The sequence below is a fragment of the Crinia signifera genome, chromosome 7 (assembly GCF_055691185.1).
Source record: "Crinia signifera chromosome 7, ASM5569118v1, whole genome shotgun sequence".
Taxonomy (NCBI): Eukaryota; Metazoa; Chordata; class Amphibia; order Anura; family Myobatrachidae; genus Crinia; species Crinia signifera.
The window spans coordinates 189,326,728-189,350,223 of NC_139223.1; the positions used below are offsets into that span (position 1 = coordinate 189,326,728).

At 47.5% G+C, this 23,496-nt stretch overlaps 1 protein-coding gene across 1 annotated transcript in view; it reads left to right on the forward strand.

Annotated features, from left to right (window-relative positions):
- The window catches only part of PDE11A (phosphodiesterase 11A), a 383,685-nt gene that overhangs the window by 348,782 nt on the left and 11,407 nt on the right, over positions 1-23,496 (forward strand). The gene's annotated exons all lie outside the window — the stretch shown is intronic.

Below are 23,496 nucleotides of genomic sequence, written 5' to 3' on the forward strand. Positions count from 1 at the left end.
AGTGGCTCTTTTGTGCGATTCACTTGGCATTTTGAGGCTAGGTGTATGAGGAAACATCTGTACCAAGATGAAGTACTGTATAGGGGGGTATGACCAGGGCCGGATTTGTGCCTAGGCCTGTGAGGCACCGGCCTCAGGGCGGCACCAATTAAGGGCGGCAGGCAGGCTGATATTCTGTTAAATGGCACAGCGGGTGGGCAGCGGCAAGTGACGAGTGCTGCCGCCGCAGACATGAATTATCATATTACAGCGGCAGCGCCGCTCGTCACCCGCCACTGCCCAACCACTCTGCCATGCACATTACATCACCGCTTAGTGGATGGGTCCGACGGTCCCCCTGCGCATCCGGAAATGGCTCAGGCTCACTGCTGCTGGCTCCCGCCCATTGGCTACTCTACACACACACAGTCTATTGGCTGCTGTATATCCAGCAGCTGAGCGGAGCGGCGCGCAGATCCTCCCTGCGCTCAGTCAGTCACAGTGTGTGAGCCGGAGAGAGACTGACGGAGACACTGTTCTAATCACTGTACTAATAAGTTCCTCCCTCCCTCCGGGTCCTCCGTACAGTGAGCAGTCCAGAGTGCTTAAAAAAAATATTAAGGTGGGCTACAGTTACATTTTTATGAAATATATAAATAACAATGTATATACATATATGATTACATTAAAATAGGGGGAGGGGGGGGGGGGCACAAAAATGTTGTGCCTAGGGGCAGCCTGACCCCTAAATTCGCCCCTGGGTATGACCATATATGCATGTAATTCTGTATACGGGCATTTACACAGTTCATTTATTTCTGTACACGCAGTGTGGCCAACTAGTGTGCAGCCCTGTATCCTCCCCTATATATGTACATGGTGGACTCTATAATAGTCCACCATGAAGCTATGGTTATTTCCTATTCGGTATATTGTTAGACACTACTGATTTACCAGTACAGAGTCCAGGAGAATGCCTGCTTCATGTCCTGCTTCATGTCCACTGTTGTTAGTGACAGTGGTTGTTTTTACTGATGAAAGGGCTTTGACTCCCTCTGCCTCTCCCTGTCACACTCTGCCTCTCCCTGTCCCCTTCTGCCTCTCCTTGTCACCTTCTGCCTCTCCCTTTCACCCTCTGCCTCTCCCCGTCACCCTCTGCCTCTCCCTGTCCCCTTCTGCCTCTCCCTGTCACCCTCTGCCTCTCCCTGTCACCCTCTCCCTCTCCCTGTCACCTTCAGCCTCTCCTTGTCACCCTCTGCCTCTCCCTGTCCCCTTCTGCCTCTCCCTGTCACTCTCTGCCTCTCCCTGTCACCCTCTGCCTCTCCCTGTCCCCTTCTGCCTCTCCCTGCCTCTCCCTGTCACCTTCTGCCTCTCCCTGTCACCTTCTGCCTCTCCCTGTCACCTTCTGCCTCTCCCTGTCACCTTCTGCCTCTCCCTGTCATCCTCTGCCTCTTCCTGTCACCTTCTGCCTCTCCCTGTCATCCTCTGCATCTCCCTGTCCCCTTCTGCCTCTCCCTGTCACTCTCTGCCTCTCCCTGTCACTCTCTGCCTCTCCCTGTCACCCACTGCCTCTCCCTGTCCCCTTCTGCCTCTCCCTGTCACCCTCTGCCTCTTCCTGTCACCCTCTGCCTCTCCTTGCCACCTTCTGCCTCTCCTTGTCACTCTCTGCCTCTCCCTGTCACATTCTGCCTCTTATTGTCACCTTCTGCCTCTCCCTGTCACCCTCTGCCTCTCCCTGTCACCCTCTGCCTCTCCCTGTCACCTTCTGCCTCTTATTGTCACCTTCTGCCTCTCCCTGTCACCCTCTGCCTCTCCCTGTCACCCTCTGCCTCTCCCTGTCACCTTCAGCCTGTCACCCTCTGCCTCTCCCTGTCACTCTCTGCCTCTCCCTGTCACTCTCTGCCTTTCCCTGTCCCCTTCTGCCTCTCCCTGTCACTCTCTGCCTCTCCCTGTCACCTTCTGCCTCTTATTGCCACCTTCTGCCTCTCCCTGTCATCTTCTGCCTCTCCCTGTCACCTTCTGCCTCTCCCTGTCATCCTCTGCCTCTTCTTGTCACCTTCTGCCTCTCCCTGTCATCCTCTGCATCTCCCTGTCCCCTTCTGCCTCTCCCTGTCACTCTCTGCCTCTCCCTGTCACTCTCTGCCTCTCCCTGTCACTCTCTGCCTCTCCCTGTCACCCACTGCCTCTCCCTGTCCCCTTCTGCCTCTCCCTGTCACCCTCTGCCTCTTCCTGTCACCCTCTGCCTCTCCCTGTCACCTTCAGCCTGTCACCCTCTGCCTCTCCCTGTCACTCTCTGCCTCTCCCTGTCACTCTCTGCCTTTCCCTGTCCCCTTCTGCCTCTCCCTGTCACTCTCTGCCTCTCCCTGTCACCTTCTGCCTCTTATTGCCACCTTCTGCCTCTCCCTGTCATCTTCTGCCTCTCCCTGTCACCTTCTGCCTCTCCCTGTCATCCTCTGCCTCTCCCTGTCATCCTCTGCATCTCCCTGTCCCCTTCTGCCTCTCCCTGTCACTCTCTGCCTCTCCCTGTCACTCTCTGCCTCTCCCTGTCACTCTCTGCCTCTCCCTGTCACCCACTGCCTCTCCCTGTCCCCTTCTGCCTCTCCCTGTCACCCTCTGCCTCTTCCTGTCACCCTCTGCCTCTCCTTGCCACCTTCTGCCTCTCCTTGTCACTCTCTGCCTCTCCCTGTCACCTTCTGCCTCTTATTGTCACCTTCTGCCTCTCCCTGTCACCCTCTGCCTCTCCCTGTCACCCTCTGCCTCTCCCTGTCACCTTCAGCCTGTCACCCTCTGCCTCTCCCTGTCACTCTCTGCCTCTCCCTGTCACTCTCTGCCTTTCCCTGTCCCCTTCTGCCTCTCCCTGTCACTCTCTGCCTCTCCCTGTCACCTTCTGCCTCTTATTGCCACCTTCTGCCTCTCCTTGTCACCTTCTGCCTCTCCCTGTCATCCTCTGCCTCTTCCTGTCACCTTCTGCCTCTCCCTGTCATCCTCTGCCTCTCCCTGTCACTCTCTGCCTCTCCATGTCACCCACTGCCTCTCCCTGTCACCCACTGCCTCTCCCTGTCACATTCTGCCTCTCCCTGTCACCCTCTGCCTCTTCCTGTCACCCTCTGCCTCTCCTTGCCACCTTCTGCCTCTCCTTGTCACCTTCTGCCTCTCCCTGTCACCCTCTGCCTCTCCCTGTCACCCTCTGCCTCTCCCTGTGCCCTTCTGCCTCTCCCTGTCACCCTCTGCCTCTCCCTGTCACCTTCTGCCTCTCCCTGTCACCATCTGCCTCTCCCTGTCACCTTCTGCCTCTCCTTGCCACCTTCTGCCTCTCCTTGTCACCCTCTGCCTCTCCCTGTCACCCTATGCCTCTCCCTGTCACCCTTTGCCTCTCCCTGTCACCCACTGCCATTGCATATTGTGAACTTGGGTTGTGGTGGAGGGGGGGGGGGATTATATCTTTGCACCTGGGCCAACCACTCACAAGTTCCTCCACTGGATTAACTGTAGGTGCATCACAGACCATACGGAGCCTCCAAACCCGAACACACAAGTCAAACACAGCAATATTTCTTATCTATTATTTTGCTGCTTCATTATAAGGGTAACATGTCCTATGTAAAATCCAGTCGCAATGGAATGTTACAGAGTTAGAACTGTCTCCCACCATCACAGCACTTTTTGATTAATTTCCATGAACTGCGTAATAGAGATGGAAAACGTTAGTGTTAGTTGTAGAGAGGGCAGATGATAGGGCAGAGGAGACGGGGGATCACTAATGCCCCCATTCTGAGATAAGCCAAATCTGAGTGCTACTAACCCCTCTGCAGTCATTTCCCACCAGGATTTCCGTAGGGAACGTATTGATGTCAGCGACTCTTCTCCTCTGCCGTCTCTGCACCATGCTGTGCAGCTATTAGCTTGATGCTCGGCTAAAGGGAAAACGCAGCAGCAGGCCGTACAGCCAGCATTGTTAGTGCCGTAAGGGAAATTGGGAAGCTGATGTCACAGCGTCAAGCTGGGAAATGTCTCCTGCATAGAAGTGCTGTTTTTTTTTCTTTTTAAAGTCTTTGCGCCTTGCTTTACCTTATTAAGAAATTACAGAATATATTATTATTATTATTTATTTATATAGAGCCACAAGGGATCTACAGCTCCCAATTTACAGTACATAAATGAATAAGCCAGAGGTTCCCAAACTTGTTTGAATTTTTTATTATTTTTTATAAAATATTAAATTAAGTAATTTTTGTTAATATGTCATATTAAAGTTAAAATATGTGGCGAGGGACATTGGGGTTGTTCTGATTCACCCTGAACGGCACAATCACTCTCTAATGGACAAAACCATGATGTAACATGTGCAGAGAGAGTTAGATTTGGGTGTTTTATTGTTTCTGTGCATAGTAAATACTGGCTGCTTTATTTTTATACTCCAATAAATTGGCAGCTAAAAATGGCGGTGGTGCGCTGGCCTTTACATTCCAGTGGTTTCCACGATTGCAGTGCAGGTTGGGTCTTATCACGCTGGGTGGCCTTGACCTGTGCTGCGTGGCCCATAGCTTGTGAAAGACTGCAGCTGCTGATAAATTAGCCCTTAAAGCAAGCATGTCCAACGTTGGCCCTCCAGATGTTGTGAAACTACACATCCCAGCATGCTTTGCCACAGTTTTGCTATTAGAGAATGCAAAAACTATTGCAAAGCATGCTGGGATGTGTAGTTTCACAACATCTGGAGGGCCAACGTTGGACATGCCTGCCTTAAAGTGTCCCCTACGGTGCATCACACATCGGACCATTTTTGCGCATGTGCATGGTGCGTGCACCCACGGCAAACATTCACACCCAACTCAGCGGGCAGGGGGGCGGAGGGGGGAGTGGGGCGCTGGGCAGCCCCATTAGCGTATGGGAACGCCCAGCGTTTCAATGGCGTTCTCATGCTAATGAAGCCATGGCGAGGGTGGTGGTGGTGGTGGGCGGATCAGCTGACATCACCGGCTGTCAGCTGCCCGCCCATTTCCTCCCCAGCATGCACGCATATGTAAGGTCACTCAGAGCTTCCTTACAGATGCGTGCACCTTCCACATCTTTCGATGGTCGATGACCCTCGAACGATGTGGGAGGTTCCCCCTGCCCTGCGAATGGATGTTACTGTGTAAGATCCATCCGCAAGCCCCTGCGAGCGAGTCGCCAGCCAACCATTCGCAAGCTGGGGTTTGGTGGACTCAACCAGAATAACCCCCATACAGTGAGAGTAACCACCAATTGATTAGGGATTAGGATCAAGACACGACAAATAGACTCCCGAGTAGCGGATAGACCCAGCCTCTGTTATACAATGTTTTCAATTTCTAGGACCCGATTACATAAGGGTACTGCCCACAAAGCGGATGCTTCCTGGGTGAGTAGCTACCGGGCCTCTGCATTGGGATTACCTGTTATTATTGGCGTGGTCCTTCTGCTGCTTCTGAGAGTTTCTGCTGACCTGCACCAATTCGGTCTCCAGGGACAGTACAAGTAAAGGCATCCAGCCCTGCTATCTCCTCTCATTTGTTTTTCCCTTCTTATTATGGTTTGTCACTTTTTTTCCTGGCTCGTTCTGACTAATGCCAGTGATTGCAGTATGCAAATGAGACGGAGATCCACTGAGTAGTCATTTATAAAGAATGATGGCTCCCGACCAGTGTGCTTTTGGGCAGTGTATTGAATACACAAACACAAACCATGTCTTTAATACAGAACTAATGTTAATTTCTTACTTGATGTGAGGTTTCCTCAGTGAGTCCTAACATCCTTTTACTATACAGGACAGTGGTATACATATAATGGGTGGAGGGTGTGCGATGCACATGGGTTCCTGGGTCCCTGTACCCATGTTCTGCAATACGGTCCTTTCCAGAGTCGTGCAGCCATAGCGCTATACAAATCACCAGGAAAATGGTGCCAGGGCCATTTTACCTGAGATCGGGCCTGCACAGTGGAGAAATTGCCAGGAAAATGGCGGCTGCACCATTTTCATGGAGCACGGCGCTTGTTCAGTAGCCTCTGGCACAGTAGACCTGCCAGAGTCTACTTACTTATGCCAACGGCTAGAGAGGAGTGGACCCCGATGAGGCTTCACATGACCCCATGTTTTCTTAATACGACCCTGGTGCAGGATACTTTATTTCTTTTTATTACCTAGTTTCCATTCCTTACCCCCCACATTGGACAAGGTTCAGGTGAAGATATAGCGTATGTCCGTTCCTATAGTATTCTGGTGGGGGATCCCCAAATGTAATCCTGAGGCTTGTGAGTTCTTAAATTTCTGTCTGGAGGCGTGCAGTGGGTGATGGGGAGTGGTACCTGTCTCCTAATAGAACTGCCGGTGCAGTGTGGAGGTAGATGATAAATCAACTCTCCTGCAGCAATAGCAAGGGAATCCTAATTAGGGTATCCACAGGCCAAAGGACCTTTGAAAACGCTGCACCTACACAGTGAAACGCGTCAGCTGCCTTCACCCCGCTCTGGATGCCATCCTAAGCTTTAGCATCTCAATTCCGAACCAGTCCTGGTCCTGATCCATTGGCCTGTGGATACCCTAATCATGATACCCTTGCTAGTGCCTTTGGGGCTGCAGGATTTTGGACATCCCCCTGAAGCTTTGAACCTTTAGCAGTTGTTCTGTACATGATCATCTACACACATTTTTGATTGATGACTGAAATGCAAAGTTCAGGGAAAACAATTTATATATTCTTCCAATGATAATATTTTTTCCGGCAAGATACTCTGATAAAATAGACAGCGTCTGGGTCTGACAAGGACAACACTGCCCTTAAAAATGAGAAATATTCTTCCAACTCATAACATATTTCCATGCGCATTTATAGCCATAGGAATACTTGTTGATGCCGCTAGGTGATAAACTATCCTGTATATATCTGAATGACACAATACAGTGTACGTAACACGACAAAACAGACGACTGTACCCTATCTGTACACCTCCTGATAGGCAGTATAAAATAAATCTGCAGACCGTGTTGAAAAATTACGGAATTACCCTTCTCCGTTTCTCTGATGCGAACGTGAAATCTCCAAAAAAATAAAAATAAAAAAATGAAATTAGTTTGGCGCCGCTCGTTTACAGCCCTTCTCAGATAAAACACCGCAAATAGCAGTCTAAGATTATACAGCGGAAAACAAAGATACAAAATAGAAGGGGGTATGATATATCGTCATAAAAACAACAACTGAGATGCACATGAGAACAGATAAAATGAATAACAATTCAGACAAGTTAAGATTGAAAAGACAGCAAACAAAACAGACTGAAAGACACATTGAAGAGATGATGAATGGACGGCGGTACTGCCGTTCTATTTTCAGGAAAGACAAATAGCAAAATATACCGCATCAGAAAGGAAGTAAAAACAATGATGGATGTAGCGCTGCCGCTTCAAAGGAGACTTAAACATATTAGAATCCTTTGGCAATGCAGTCTACTGCCAGGTAGATCAGGAGCGGGGGGCTCTGTATACGAGATTAATACCACTGGAAAAGGTTCCTTAAGAGCTTTTACTAACAGAAATGAAGGACATTGATTGCTGCCCAATATAAGCGGCTGAGGAGAATCGCTTCTGTCAGCTCATACGTGAAGACATAATCCTTAAAATGGAAGATCTCTCGTTAAATATGAAATGTCAGATCTTTATACCGTGTTTGGGAAATACTTTTGGTTAGGTTTAAACGGAACAAAAGAGCAGTTTTCTAGAAAACGTTGACATTGACAATTATGACGTTGACATTGTTAAAGTGTCAAAGGGCAACCTCTCAGGTTAGGCTGTGGGGGAGGGGGGGGGGGGTACATTGTTTCCATTAGCACATTGAATGGCATTAGTAAGCAGTCTTGAACACTACATGATAATAGAAATCAGAGATATTGGTTACATATATTTGCATAAATGTATGAATAAGTCCCCCAAGCCGTCATCAAGGCTTTTCTGTATATTGGGGTCCCAAGTGCTATATCAAGGGTGCGGCACCCACAAAAAATCTGCATAAGCCGGAAAGCCCAGGGCAGCATACCAGTGAAGAAACTATAGTGTCAATATAGCCGAAGCTATATACAGAAAGTAAAAATAATGAGATGCTGGGGGGGGGGGGGGGGGGGGGCGAGGTTAAGTTAGGCTCTAGAGGCAAGGGTAGGGCATCACAAGGGGGGGGTGGGCCACACCCGGTTGTCACCTACGGATGGGTGACAGCCAAATGGTGCTGTACTGTGGCTTTACATCTCCTGTCACAGTATAGTAGCCAGCAGCCGCAGTAACCCCACATCCTACCAGACCCCTGGAGTGAAGGAAAAGGGGGGCTTTTCACAAACGCTCCCCTTTTCATGATGTTTCCCAAAGGGACTCTTAGGGTTCCTTGATGACCGCGCCAGGTGTCACAAGGTAAATGACACCCGTAGAGATAGGGAAGAAGGGATGCGGTCATTTGGTCTACAGCATGATGGTCGACAGTAATTAGGTCGACACCATTAGGTTGACATGGAAAAATGTCAACATGGGTCTAGGTCGGCATGGTTCTAGGTTGAAAGGTCATTAGTTTGACAGGTCATTAGTTCGACAGTGTCTCGGTCGACAGTCAAAAGGTCGACATGGGGTTTTTCACTGTTTTTTGAGCCGACGTGCTGACAGGTGGTATTTCATGCCCTACCATCCACTAGAATAAAATAGTGTGCCAGGCGTAGCAATAGTGTGCCAGGCGTCTCCCACCTCTTGGAACCTCTTTAAGGAGGTATGAGTTATGGGGGACCATTATGTTACTGAATCAGGAACATAATGTCACTCGTCCAGTAATGCAATGCCCCCGGGCACCCCAAATGTAGGTCAGGCCACTGGCATACAAGAGAAGGTATTCCTTACATGTTTCAATTCTGGCTTTTGGTCTGTCAAGTTAGTGTTACACTTGCAGCACAGTGCTGGCGAATAATGTCATAGCCACATGTCACCCTCCCAGTCTGGGGAACGAGGATGATGCCCACACCTACCACCCGCCATGATAAGAAGCAGGTAGTACCATAGGTGTAATTAAAAAAAATATACATTGCCTTACTCGACACGTTGTAAAAGTCTTTAATGATGAAATACATAACTCTCAGGGAGAGCTCAATCATTTATACATCTGTGTAGGCTGCTGCAGAGTGAGGCATACCCCAGAACCTGGAACATCTCTCTGTGGCACATGGGTATGGTATAACCCTTTGACAGTGGGGGTTCCGAAGGTGATTTCTCTGACATCAGAATCATGACTGTCAGGAGCCCAACGGGGGAGGGGGGGCATAGCACATTCGAGCCCCTTGCGGGCTCTGGTGGCACGCTGTGTTTGCCAACTATTCTATTCTCCCTCTATGGGAGTCGTGGCCACAGAGCACAGAGATCCAAAACCGCCCCCCCCCCCCCCCCCCCGTCGCCATCGCCGGTCCTCAACGCGCCCCCCGGCCCCCACTAACCCTGCCCGTCTCCCTGAAGCAGACATGGGCAGGGTCCCACCACCCAGCCGTCGAGTCTGATGGAGTCCCTCTCTGTCTGCACTCATCAGCGGGGACGTTCTGGCAGGCAAGCATGGGAGGGGCTCCATCTGTATATGAAGAGATGGTGGGTGGGAAGGAACCAGTGTATAGTAAGGGTGTAGTCAGTACTATTACACTGGAAACATAGGTTCAGGAACTCTGTGTAGGGTGTGGAGCTACAAATAGATAGATAGAGATATATGTAAAATATATATATATATATATCTATCTATGTATGTATTATTTTGAAAAAACAAAGCACTCAAAGGGAACTTAAAATAAATAAAATATATTTTATAGAAATTACATTTCAGACCAGGACAGGTTCAGGAACCCAGATCCTGGTTACCTCATATTTAATGAGAGGTTCAGGAACTGATTTCCTGCTGAAAAAGAGCACTAGGGCCCTTATTCTGGTTCACTCGCAAAGGCAAATTCCTTCTCAAATGGACAAAACCATGTGCACTGCAGGGGGGGGGGGGGGGGGGGCAGATGTAACCTGTGCAGAGAGATTTAGATTTGGGTGAGTTATTTTGTTTCTGTGCAGGGAAAATACTGACTGCTTTATTTTTACACTGCAATATAGATCTCACTTTGAATTAAAACCCCACCCAAATCTAATTCTCTCTGCACATGTTACATCTGCCCAATGTGCAGTGCACATGGTTTTGTCCATTTGAACCAGAATAAGGGCCTATTGTATTAGCCTATCTGCAAGCACAAGAATATCTTTTAATGTGCACATTCATTTTATATGATGTGCAACTCTGGAGCTGCAGAGTTTTGTGGTGCTTTATAAATAAACAATAAGCATTATGGTGATAACCATCACAGGGAAATGTATTATTTGCAGTTGCTTAAATTCAGGTCCAAAAACATGATGATGAAGATGATTTTAGTCTCAACACCGGTGAACGATTGTGTAGCCTGTTTAGCTTTCCTATAGACCGATAAAATAAGCAAAGTGAGTTGGTAATGGAATAGAAGAGGCTCTACAAGGATCTGCACCAGCATGAGATACAGAAGTGGAGATGTGCAGAGCCGGCCCTAGGCATAGGCAAACTAGGCAATTGCCTAGGGCATTTGGAAAGCCTATGGGCACCAGCAGCTTCTGCTGATTAAAATGATATGCAACATGCCTATATTCTGTGTGTGAGTGAGGCTGTATCTGCATATGAAATAGTGTATTCATGGAAATCACTGTAACATAGCATTCCGTATGCAGGTACAGCCACAGTCGCACACAGAATATAGGCATGTCGCATATCATTTTAATCATCTGAAGCTCCTTGTGTGTCCCGGTCACATAACAATGCAAATAAGATGAATTTTCAGCAAAAAAGGCACCCAACATTAGCAGAACTGGCCAGGAGCTGCATGGCCTATTGAGGCAAGATGTATGAGGTAACATCTGTATCCAAACAGAGGCAGAGGTCACATTGTTAGCGGCTCTGGGAGTGCTGTCTGGGGGTGGGTTGGTTGTGCAATAGTGTTCGGCATATGTGTAAGGGGCATTATATGTGTCATGTATAAATGCATTAATAATGTGCGACATGTGTAACAGGCATAATGTGTGTCATGTGTATAAGGGCATTAATTATGTGCAACATATGTGTAATGGACATTATGTGTGTCATGTGTATAATTGCATTAATAATGTGCAACATATGTGTAAGGGGCATTATGTGTGTTATGTGTATAAGGGCATTAATAAAGTGCAACATATGTGTAAGGGGCATTATGTGTGTCATTATGTGTATGAGGGCATTAATAAAGGTTGGCATAATGTGTAAGGGGCATTATGCTTATAAGGACATTAATAATGTGTGTCATGTGTAAGGGGCATTACTATGTGGTATTATCAGGGGTGCCGAGAGAAAGGGGTAGGGGGGTACAAATTACTCCGGGCAAAGTCTGATGGAAGGGCCCAGTGGGGGCCCCGGGCCCCCTCCCCTTAAATGACAGCAGCAGCTGCAGCTCTTCTCCTCTTCCCAGCACACACTGCTTTGTTCTGGGTTTCAGTGTGGCCATGGAGGTGCTTAAAATACAATATTTTCTCAGGATTGTTTTCTAAGGGTATAATGTGAATAATGTGAGGAGTAATGTATTTAAGGTAAAGTGGTACTAATGTGTGATGAAACGTGAATAAGGGACACCATTACATGATATAATGTGAATAAAGTTGCACTACTGTGCGGCATAATTTGAATTGGGGGTACTATTGTGTGGCCATGCCCCTTCCCAGCAAGAACACACCCCTGCTTGGACTGCGCACCGAATGTGTGCACGGTTTCTATTTAAAATATTGCGGGTAGGAGCACCAAAATGATGAGGGTTGATGGTGCTGGGAAAGGGGAGCAGGTTCAGAGGCGGAACTAGTGGCGGTGCTAGGGGGCACCAGCCAAAATATTGCCTAGGGCATCATTTAGACTAGGGCCGGCTCTGGAGATGTGTGTATGTATTTGTGTGGTATGGAATAGAAGAGGCTCTACACCAGTGTGAGATACAGGTGAAGAAGTGTGTTTGTGTTTTATGGAATAGAAGAGGCTCTACACCAGTGTGAGATACAGGTGAAGAAGTGTGTTTGTGTTTTATGGAATAGAAGAGGCTCTACACCAGCGTGAGATACAGGTGAAGAAGTGTGTTTGTGTTTTATGGAATAGAAGAGTCTCTAAAAGGGTCTACACCAGTATGAGATGGGTGTGGTACAGGGGTCCGACAGTCGGGATCGCGACAGTCATTAGCCTGACCTTGGGATTCCGACTGGCCGGACCCAGACAGCATGGCGAGCACAACAAAGCCCCTTGCGGGATCGCTGCGCTCGGTACTCTGCGGGCACGGTGGCTCACTACGCAAGCCACCTATTCTATTTTCCCTCTATGGGGGTCTTGGACCCCCATGTGGTAAAATAGCCGACGGCCGTCGGGAACCCGGCTGTCGGTGTTTTGACAGTCGGGATCCCGACCTCGGGTAAATGCCTGTCGGGACCCCGTCCGGCACCCGTGTGAGATACAGAGGTGGAGACGTGTGTGTGTTTGTATGTGTGTGTTATGAAATAGAAGAGTCTCTGAAAGGGTCTACACCAGTGTTAGATACAGAGGTGGAGACGTGTGTGTATTTGTATGTGTGTGTTATGAAATAGAAGAGTCTCTGAAAGGGTCTACACCAGTGTTAGATACAGAGGTGGAGACGTGTGTGTTTGTATGTGTGTGTTATTAAATAGAAGAGTCTCTAAAGGGGTTTAAACCAGTGTGAGATACAAGTGGAGACGTGTGTTTTTATGATTTGGACTAGAAGAGGCTCTACAAGGGTCTACACCATTGAGAGATACAGATGTGGATACTTGAGGTGTGTGTGTGGTAATGTAATAGAAGAGACTCTACAAGGATCTGCACCAGCGTGAGATATAGAGTGAAGACCTGTGTATGTATTTGTGTGGTATGGAATAGAAGAGGCTCTACAAGGGTCTTTACCAGTGTGAGATACAGAGGTGGAGACGTGTGTATTTGTATGTGTGTGGTATGGAATAGAAGATTCTCTAAAAGGGTCTACATCAGTGTGAGATACAAATGGAGACTTGTGTTTTTATTATATGGAATAGAAGAGGCTCTACAAGGGTCTACACCATTGAGAGATACAGATGTGGATACTTGAGGTGTGTGTGTGTGTGTGTGTGTGTGTGTGTGTGTGTGTGTGTGTGTGTGTGTGTGTGTGTGGTGATGGAATAGAAGAGGCTCTACAAGGGTCTTTACCAGTTTGAGAAACAGAGGTGGAGACGTGTGTGTTTGTTTGTGTGTGGTATGGAATAGAAGAGGCAATAAAAGGGTCTAGACCAGTGTGAGATACAAGTGGAGACTTGTTTTTGTGGTATGGAATAGAAGAGGCTCTACAGGGGTCTACACCATTGAGAGATACAGAGGTGAATACTTGTGGTTTGTGTGTGATATGGAATAGAAGAGGCTCTACAGTGGTCTACACCAGTGTGAGATACAGAGGTGGAGTCGTGTGGGTGTGTGTGTTTGGTATTACAAGGATCTAGATCAGTGTGAGGTACAGAGGTGGAGACGTGTGTGGTATGGAATGGAATATGCTCTACAAGGGTCTACACCAGTGTGAAATACAGGTGGAGATGTGTGTTTGTGTGTGTGTGTGTGTGTGTGTGTGTGGAATGGAATAGAATGTGTGGTATGGAATAGAAGAGGATCTACAATGGTCTACACCAGTGTGAGATACAGAGGTGGAGACGTGTGTGTGTGGTATTACAAGAATCTAGATCAGTGTGAGGTAGACAGGTTGAGACATGTGTTTGTGTGGTATGGTATAGAAGAGGCTCTACAAGGGTCTTTACCAGTGTGAGATACAGAGGTGGAGACGTGTGTATTTGTATGTGTGTGGTATGGAATAGAAGATTCTCTAAAAGGGTCTACATCAGTGTGAGATAGAAATGGAGACTTGTGTTTTTATTATATGGAATAGAAGAGGCTCTACAAGGGTCTACACCATTGAGAGATACAGATGTGGATACTTGAGGTGTGTGTGTGTGTGTGTGTGTGTGTGTGTGTGTGTGTGTGTGTGTGTGTGTGTGTGTGTGTGTGTGTGTGGTGATGGAATAGAAGAGGCTCTACAAGGGTCTTTACCAGTTTGAGAAACAGAGGTGGAGATGTGTGTGTGTGTAGTATGGAATAGAAAAAGGCTCTACAATGGTCTGCATTAGTGTGAGATACAGGGGGAGACATGTGTGTGTGTGTGTGTGTGTGTGGTATGGAATACAAGAGGCTCTACAAAGGTCTACACCAATGTGCAGGGTTGGACTGGGGTAATGGGGAAACTGCCAGTGGGCACCACTTCCAAAGAATCAGGTTCTACTTTATACATATGCATTGGTGCCACAGGTGGTGCCACAGCCGGGTGTAATCCACCTAGGATGCCAGCTCCAGTCTAGTGGCAGGAGCCACGTGCTACATTGTAACATTATATGCAGCACCTGCCTCTTGTCACTGTAGTAGTAGTAGGTACAGCAGGATACACCCTCAGTGGCGCTGCCCATTTCTCCTTGACCCCCTGAGTGACAAAAATCGGGTCAGGTCATGAGGCTACACCCTCTCCCACCAAGGCCATGTCTCTCCCAGAGAGGCCATGCCCCCTTTTTCATGAACTCTCTAATTAGTTGGCCACAACCCCTCTTGAGACATGGGCTCATAGAACTGTACCATGAAATGCCCTTTATGCTCCAGACCGACTCTGCCAGTGTGAGGAACAAAGGTGGAGACTCGTGTCTGTGATAGGGGATAGAAAACGCTCTACAAGATTCTAGACCAGTGTGAGGTACAGAGGTGGAGAATTGTGTTTGTGGTATGGACTAGAAGAGGCTCTACAAAGATCTAGACCAGTGTGAGGTACAGAGGTGGAGAATTGTGTGTCTCGTATGGACTAGAAAAGGCTCTACAAGGATCTAGACCAGTGTGAGGTACAGAGGTGGAGAATTGTGTGTCTCGTATGGACTAGAAAAGGCTCTACAAGGATCTAGACCAGTGTGAGGTACAGAGGTGGAGAATTGTGTCTGTGATATGGACTAGAAGAGGCTCTACAAGGGTTGGGATACATATGAATGATCAGTGGTCAGAATACCAATGCCAGCATCCTGAAGGCGGGAATCCCGACACAGGGAAGGTAAGTATACTTACCTTCCTCCTGCACCTCTAAAACTAACGCTCCCTTTCTGCAGCCTAACCCGACACCCTCCCACCACCACGACCACCACCACAGCCTAACCCTCCCCGCTAATACCTAACCTTAAACCCCCTACCCTGCTTAAACCTAGTCCTGCAGCCTAACCCTCCCTCCTCAAACCATAACACCCCCTCCAACAGCCTAATTCTAAGTCCCCTCTAGTACCTACACCTATACCCCACCCTCATCCCTGGCTTAACACTAACCGCCCCAGATACTCACCCTTCGGCATCCAAGCAGTCAGGATTTGGCATCAGCATTCCAGTTGATTCCGGTGCCGGTCTCCCAGCAGAAGTCAGAATGCCAGCATTGTATAGTGAATGTATAGTATCGTAAACACATCAGAGCGATATACAGAGGTTCGTGCTCGTGTCTATGGTAAGTAATAGAAAAGGCTCTCTAAGGGACTACACCAAAATAAGGCACAGAGGGATAGGGAAACATGGATTATTGCTAATAAAGTGATCACAGGTCACCACTATTAGGATATAATAATTCATAATTCACCAATGTTGCAGATACTGTTTGCAAACACATAGGGGGGAATTGACTAAGATGGGACTTCTACTTCACATGTGATGTTGCTATGCGCAACCAATCAGAATCTACTTATTTATTTAATATATTTTAAAAGATAATAGATAGTATCTGATTGGTTGCCCATAGCAGCAACATCCCATGTAAAACAGAACTCCCAATTTAGTAAATTCCGCGCCCCCCCCCTCCCCCCCATACAGGACATCTGTCTTTTTTTTTGTACCTTTTTATTAAATAACTTTGTCAACAAATCATTTTGCTATAAATTACACAAATGAAATATTTCCTATCGAAGAAAAAAAAAATATTTATTGGTGCAATCACTTTACTTGAGTGCTTGCATATTTGTGGAATGGTACGGCCATATTTCTACGTACAATTCCTGATGCATGCAATTTCCATTCTAATCTTTTATACTTAATACCAGGACATCCATCCAATAATTAATTAGTAGTTTACAACGCTTCTTCCAATGCCAGGCGTTCCTATGCAGAAGGTAGAGCACCTCTCATTCTGTATGCAAAGTGCATAGTGCCACTGCTTAAATCAAAGTACTTTTATTGGGGAATAAAGTTCAGGAGGAGGCCAATACTTCTTAGAATAAGCAGCGCTGTGAATTAAACACTGCAGATTCCTGCCTGGGACATGCACCGGAGAAGCTTAATCTCTCTTTAATATATGGATGGAGTTCGACGGACCCTCGAGTGCAATGCAAACTAATTTATCAGTATAGAATTGCTGAAAGACAGCCAGTTTTGCAGCTATTGGAGTATGGTTCAGCTCCTGCTGGAGATGGACATAAACTTTATACGGCCTTTGCAACAAAATGATAGACACCGGCGAGTAATGTGTTTCAAAATAAAGATCTAGAACGTCTTAAAGGCAAACGAACAGTAGTTTTTGTTTTTTTCCCTTTAGATACTCTCGAGAATGTATACAAATTATATTTCTGCTGCAGGATACTACCTAGATTGTATATAATTGTTTCAAATAAATATAATTTTTACTAAAATACTGTAAAAAAATTGTTTTTCGTCTTATTTCAGTATCAGCAAAATGTACAAAATTTGCCTTAAATTCACTTTTTTTTTGTTTTAGTAACCAGATTGCATTTTCCATATTTGCAATGGGAAATGCGATCTGCCTGAATTGACTATAAATCTAAAAATACCGATAGCGTTATCCAGCCTTCCATGCGGTTCCCAGCTGGCTCGCTGACAGCGCCTGTGATCAGCCATGTGTGTCTGATAGACCACAGACCATACCTCCCAATTTTGGTTTGTATCTAATCGGGACCTGCCGCGCCGGAGGTTCTGCTGGCCCAAAAATGGGGGAGCCATGCGAGGGTGGTTGTGGTCTCTGGTGAAGGGAATGTGGAATAGCACCACAACGCCTGTTTTCAGCATTTTATGGTCATGCCCAGTGCTACCCGAGCAGTTGGGCTGCCACCAGCTCACCTTCCATGTACACGGCAACTAGTTGGTACCAATGGCTGCTTTCCATAGCAACGGTGATCACCGGCTTTCTCAACTGTTGACCCTCCTGCTTCACGTGGGACACAGGGCCTTATTCTAGTTCACTCTTCTTAGATTGACAAAACCATGTGCACTGCAGGGGCGCAGATGTTACTTGTGCAGAGAGAATTAGATTTGGGAAGGTTTTTTACTTCAAAGTGAGATCTATATTGCAGTGTAAAATAAAGCAGTCAGTATTTTCCCTGCACAGAAACAAAATAAATCACCCAAATCTAATTCCTTCTGCACATTTTACATCTGCCCCCCTGCAGTGCACATGGTTTTGTCCATCTAAGAAGGAGTTTGCCCGAAAGAGTGAACTAGAATAAGGCCCACAGTCACATTAGCACGACTCTCCCACTGTAATCTAATCCGGACAGTTGGGAGGTATGCACAGACTGATCATTATGTCTGTAATGTAAACGGGGGAGGGGGGCAGCGGAACAATTTTGTGAGTCTGGTAATGCCTTCTTGACCAGCCTGGGCAAATGTCCCATCCTTTTAACTACATTTGTTTAGCTGTATGCCGCACTGCAATCAGAGCACACTGAAATTCACGCAGCGTTGCTGGTTGACTGGTTGAGTTGACATCAGAAATTGATCTACCCTATACCTACCAGTGAGCGTACATGACATGCATCTTTGTTGAAGGTAACTAAGGGCCTGATTCAGAACTGCTCACTAGGCTTTGTATATTCACCAGGTAAACACCGCCCCACCAAACTTCCCCCTGCTGAGTGAATCCCCGCGAACCCCTTCCTAAGAACCAACCTACCATTTCCCCTGGTTTTAAGAATACACGGGACCCCTACATCTTTTTTACTCCATATTTTTGGAATCAGGACCAGTCCAAAAGCCCAGTGCTTGTTCTTTCAGTACAGGGGGACCCTACTTTTTATTTTTAGACGCAGGATTGGCTCACAGAAATTCCAGTTCTCCTGGTGCCGAGTTTGGGCAATGGCGTATTGATTAATACATGTGTGTTCTGCTCGGCTGTATTTCAGCGAACTCTGCCTGGTTTTGTGTTTAGTAAATTACAGAGATTCATTCTTAGGAAGAAAAATAATGCAATCTCAAATTGACATGAATTATGGTAAATTTACCACTATATATTGTGTCAACCATATTCCAGTGTCTAGGGCAGGGATGGGGAACCTGTTTTGTGCCAAGGGCTGTTTGTATGGGGAAAAAAATCCTTCGGGGGCCATATATAAAAATTTCTCTTACAAATTGTCCTGCTGCAGCCATCCCACGCTCCGGCGGCTGCCGCTGACTAGGACTGACAGTCTCCGGCTGCTGTTAATTAAGAGGAATCTCGCGGGAACTACCGACCTCTTGCGAGAATTCCCCTGAACTTGACTCCCGGCAAAGCTGCCAGGCAGGTGAGAGGGCCACTCAGACCGTCTACGGGGCCGCATACGGCCCCCGGGCCTTAGGTTCCCCACCCCTAGTCTAGGGCATTGACTTACTACGACAAAGGGTCTCTGTGCACTGCAATATTGAAATAAGCATGACTCAATATACTGTATCGGTTTCTTGCAAGTCTCTAAGTGCCGCTTTTTCCATTTCTGAACAACCATACATATATATAGAGAGAGAGAGAGGGGTGAGAAGGCTGCTAATAGTATCTAAGAATTTGCACAACATTTCGGGGTCATTGCAGATCATGTAGTCCAATTTTGAAAACCGTCCCAACCGTTTTACACAGATTCCCAAGCCTGAGAGACAGTTGCACCCATCCCACTTTGAGTGCTAGAGTTTTGCTACTACAGTATTGCATATTGTTAAGTAACATTTTTACAAAGTCTAAAATTATACTGTATGCCAATCTTCATATAAAGGTTGATCTAAATTGGTGACGGTCAGATGGGGACCCCCCACTTGACCTGGAATGATCATGGATTGACCCTTCATTTAAACAAAAGTTTATGTGCCCCATGGTGCTAGTCACACCCCATGGAAAAGATCTCACATCCTGTGTAGACCACGCAACCACAACAGTATTCACACCTCCATGATGTTGGATCCTGAGGCAGTTCACAATAGGCCCTTTATAATATTCATCACCAGACCCACGTGGACCTTAATCTGGCAATGCATAAAGGGACTTAATCTTTCTTGCCCAAGGAAGACCTGAGATAAAAGTCTCTAAGCCAGGGCTGGCCAAACCAGTCCTCGAGATCTACCAACGATCCACGTTTTCCAAACCACCGAGCTGGTGCACAGCTGTAGTCATTACTAACTGTCACATTTCCCAGACTCCCTAGCTGGTGCACCGCTGTAGTCATTACTAACTGTCACATTTCCCAGACTCCCTAGCTGGTGCACCGCTGTAGTCACTACTAACTGTCACATTTCCCAGACTCTCTACCTGGTGCACAGCTGTAGTCATTACTAACTGTCACATTTCCCAGACTCTCTACCTGGTGCACAGCTGTAGTCATTACTAACTGTCACATATCCCAGACTCCCTAGCTGGTGCACCGCTGTAGTCATTACTAACTGTCACATTTCCCAGACTCTCTACCTGGTGCACAGCTGTAGTCATTACTAACTGTCACATTTTCCAGACTCCCTAGCTGGTGCACGGCTGTAGTCATTACTAACTGTCACATTTCCCAGACTCTCTACCTGGTGCACAGCTGTAGTCATTACTAACTGTCACATTTCCCAGACTCCCTAGCTGGTGCACCGCTGTAGTCATTACTTACTGTCACATTTCCCAGACTCCCTAGCTGGTGCACCGCTGTAGTCATTACTAACTGTCACATTTCCCAGACTCTCTACCTGGTGCACAGCTGTAGTCATTACTAACTGTCACATTACCAGACTCTCTACCTGGTGCACCGCTGTAGTCATTACTAACTGTCACATTTTCCAGACTCCCTAGCTGGTGCACCGCTGTAGTCATTACTAACTGTCACATTTCCCAGACTCTCTACCTGGTGCACCGCTGTAGTCATTACTAACTGTCACATTTCCCAGACTCCCTAGCTGGTGCACCGCTGTAGTCATTACTAACTGTCACATTTCCCAGACTCTCTACCTGGTGCACCGCTGCATTAATTCCTACTATAGAGCCACAGGTTGCCTGTGCACTGCACTGTTGGTAGATCTTGAGGACAGGTGTGACCACCGCACTAAGCTGAATGTAAGCTGACCACTTATAACTACTCATTCAGTGATACTGGGCTTTCAGTAAACTACCCCTGAAACAGTTGGCAAAGACAACTTGCGCATTGCGATACAGATAAAGCCGATTGTAACCAAGAAGGACACCGAGACAGATATGTCATTTTGCGAACATCCTTCCTGTTCCATTTCTTCATTCCTCCGTTTAACATCTCACATCTCATCTACCTAAATTCCGTTAATAGCAAGCGGCAAGGTTGTGAAGTCATGTTTCAATATATAAAGTTGTGATTTCACTAATGGACGATATGACGAATTGTACTGTAAAACTTTCACAATACAATGACAGTACATAAGGCACACCGTTAAAAAGACAAATGGTACATCAATGCGCGTGCCACTCAACAAATAGCAAAATGCAATGCAAAACTGCAGGCTGAGAATGAGGTATTGGATAAAGCCGATTGGACAAAACTCAAATAAACTTAAATGGCTTTAGAAGTAAACTCTAGGATTAATTGAGATCGCAGGCAGGTGCTGGAAACGTAATTCAGTAAATGATCAAGAACATGCCAAGGAAGAGAAAAATGTGTTGCTTTTCAGATAATTTCCCAGAAGCTTCATAAAAGAAAATTGATTACAGAAATTTAATAAGTACAGCAGAGTTAGAGATAGTAGTAATCAAATGAGTTTTTAATTAGATTTCAGGTACAAAAAAAGGGGTCATTCTAATTTGTGCACTCGGATGGTTTTTTTAGTATGTTAGCTGGTTATATTCTGCTTTCTTGACAATTAAAATGGATGGTTAGAATAACAGATTAGATCCAACAGGAATAACCGGTATGGTTATCATCATCTAAATGAAAAGGTTTGACCTTGGAAAGGTCTAGATTTGTATTAATGTACAGTTTGTTCTACTTTGTTGTATTCCCCATTGATGCTGTGATTGGGTAATTATTATTAAACATTTATCGATGTACTACCTTAAAACAGTGTTTCTCAAACTTGGCCATCAGGACCCCGGACAGCTCATATTTCCCAGGTTTCTTAGCAGGTGCACAGGTGCACTTATTATCAGGACCCCGGACAGCTCATATTTCCCAGGTCTCTTAGCAGGTGCACAGGTGCACTCATTATAGGGACCCCGGACAGCTCATATTTCCCAGGTCTCTTAGCAGGTGCACAGGTGCACTCATTACTCACTGGCATGTTTTAAAAAAAAATACAGTCTGTGTGGTCCAGCGGCTGTGCTGGAAGTCTCATACAGGGGAAATCTTGCGAGAGGTCGGTAGCTCTCGCAAGATTTCCCCTGTACTTGACTCGCTGTACAGCCATCGGTCAGGTGGGAGGGCCACAAAGACCAGCTCCTAGGGCCGGAGGTTCCCCACCGCTGACTTATACGGTGTCCATGTCGACATATGTAGACATAGACACAAAAAAAGGTGAAAAACTAACACTGACCTTTGTCATGTCGATATTTTGTTTGTGTCGACCTTTTGACTCTTGACCAACAGTGGTCGAGCATTTGACTGTCAACCTAACGACTGCATCCCATAGCCCGCATGCGTGAGCCCAAACAGTGTCAGCAATAGTGTATGTATAGGCATTGCAATCCCCTCGCTAGTTGACAGTCAGGAAGCCAGTGTTTGGGGCTGGTAACTGGATGTCTGTAAAAACGCAGGCATTCCCAGGTGTTTTCTGTGACATCAGCGCCGGCGTCGGTCAGCCTGTCTCTGTTGCAGATGACTGGTAGGTTCAGACTTACACACATTTGCGCAATCATTCGATGGCTCATATATTGTGTATGGATTTGTGACTGGATAGCGAATATCGATATTTTTGCAATAAGTTTGTAGATTTACACTAGACGGTCAGTTTCATAGGTGGGCAATAAGATATGAATCAGGCCCATGATAACCTGCCTGCATATGCGTTCCTTAGCTAAGGAAATGCAGAGGGAGGTGCATACCACCCCCCACCCTCCTAGTCTGCATACCACCTCCTGCCTGCATACCATCCCCCTCCCCTCACCTGCATACCACCTCCTGCCTGCATACCATCCCCCTCCCCTCACCTGCATACCACCTCCTGCCTGCATACCATCCCCCTCCCCTGCATACCACCTCCTGCCTGCATACCACCCCCCACCCTCCTAGTCTGCATACCACCTCCTGCCTGCATACCACCCCCCACCCTCCTAGTCTGCATACCACCTCCTGCCTGCATACCACCCCCCTCCCCTCGCCTGCATACCACCTCCTGCCTGCATACCATCCCCCTCCCCTGCATACCACCTCCTGCCTGCATACCATCCCCCTCCCCTCCCCTGCATACCACCTCCTGCCTGCATACCATCCCCCTCCCCTCGCCTGCATAACACCTCCTGCCTGCATACCATCCCCCTCCGCTGCATACCACCTCCTGCCTGCATACCACCCCCCACCCTCCTAGTCTGCATACCACCTCCTGCCTGCATACCACCCCCCACCCTCCTAGTCTGCATACCACCTCCTGCCTGCATACCACCCCCCTCCCCTCGCCTGCATACCACCTCCTGCCTGCATACCATCCCCCTCCCCTGCATACCACCTCCTGCCTGCATACCATCCCCCTCCCCTCCCCTGCATACCACCTCCTGCCTGCATACCATCCCCCTCCCCTCACCTGCATACCACCTCCTGCCTGCATACCATCCCCCTCCCCTCGCCTGCATACCACCTCCTGCCTGCATACCATCCCTCTCCCCTCGCCTGCATACCACCTCCTGCCTGCATACCACCTCCTGCCTGCATACCACCTCCTGCCTGCATACCACCTCCTGCCTGCATACCACCTCCTGCCTGCATACCACCCCCCTCCTCTCGCCTGCATACCACCTCCTGCCTGCATACCATCCCCCTCCCCTCACCTGCATACCACCTCCTGCCTGCATACCACCTCCTGCCTGCATACCACCTCCTGCCTGCATACCACCTCCTGCCTGCATACCACCTCCTGCCTGCATACCACCCCCCTCCTCTCGCCTGCATACCACCTCCTGCCTGCATACCACCTCCTGCCTGCATAC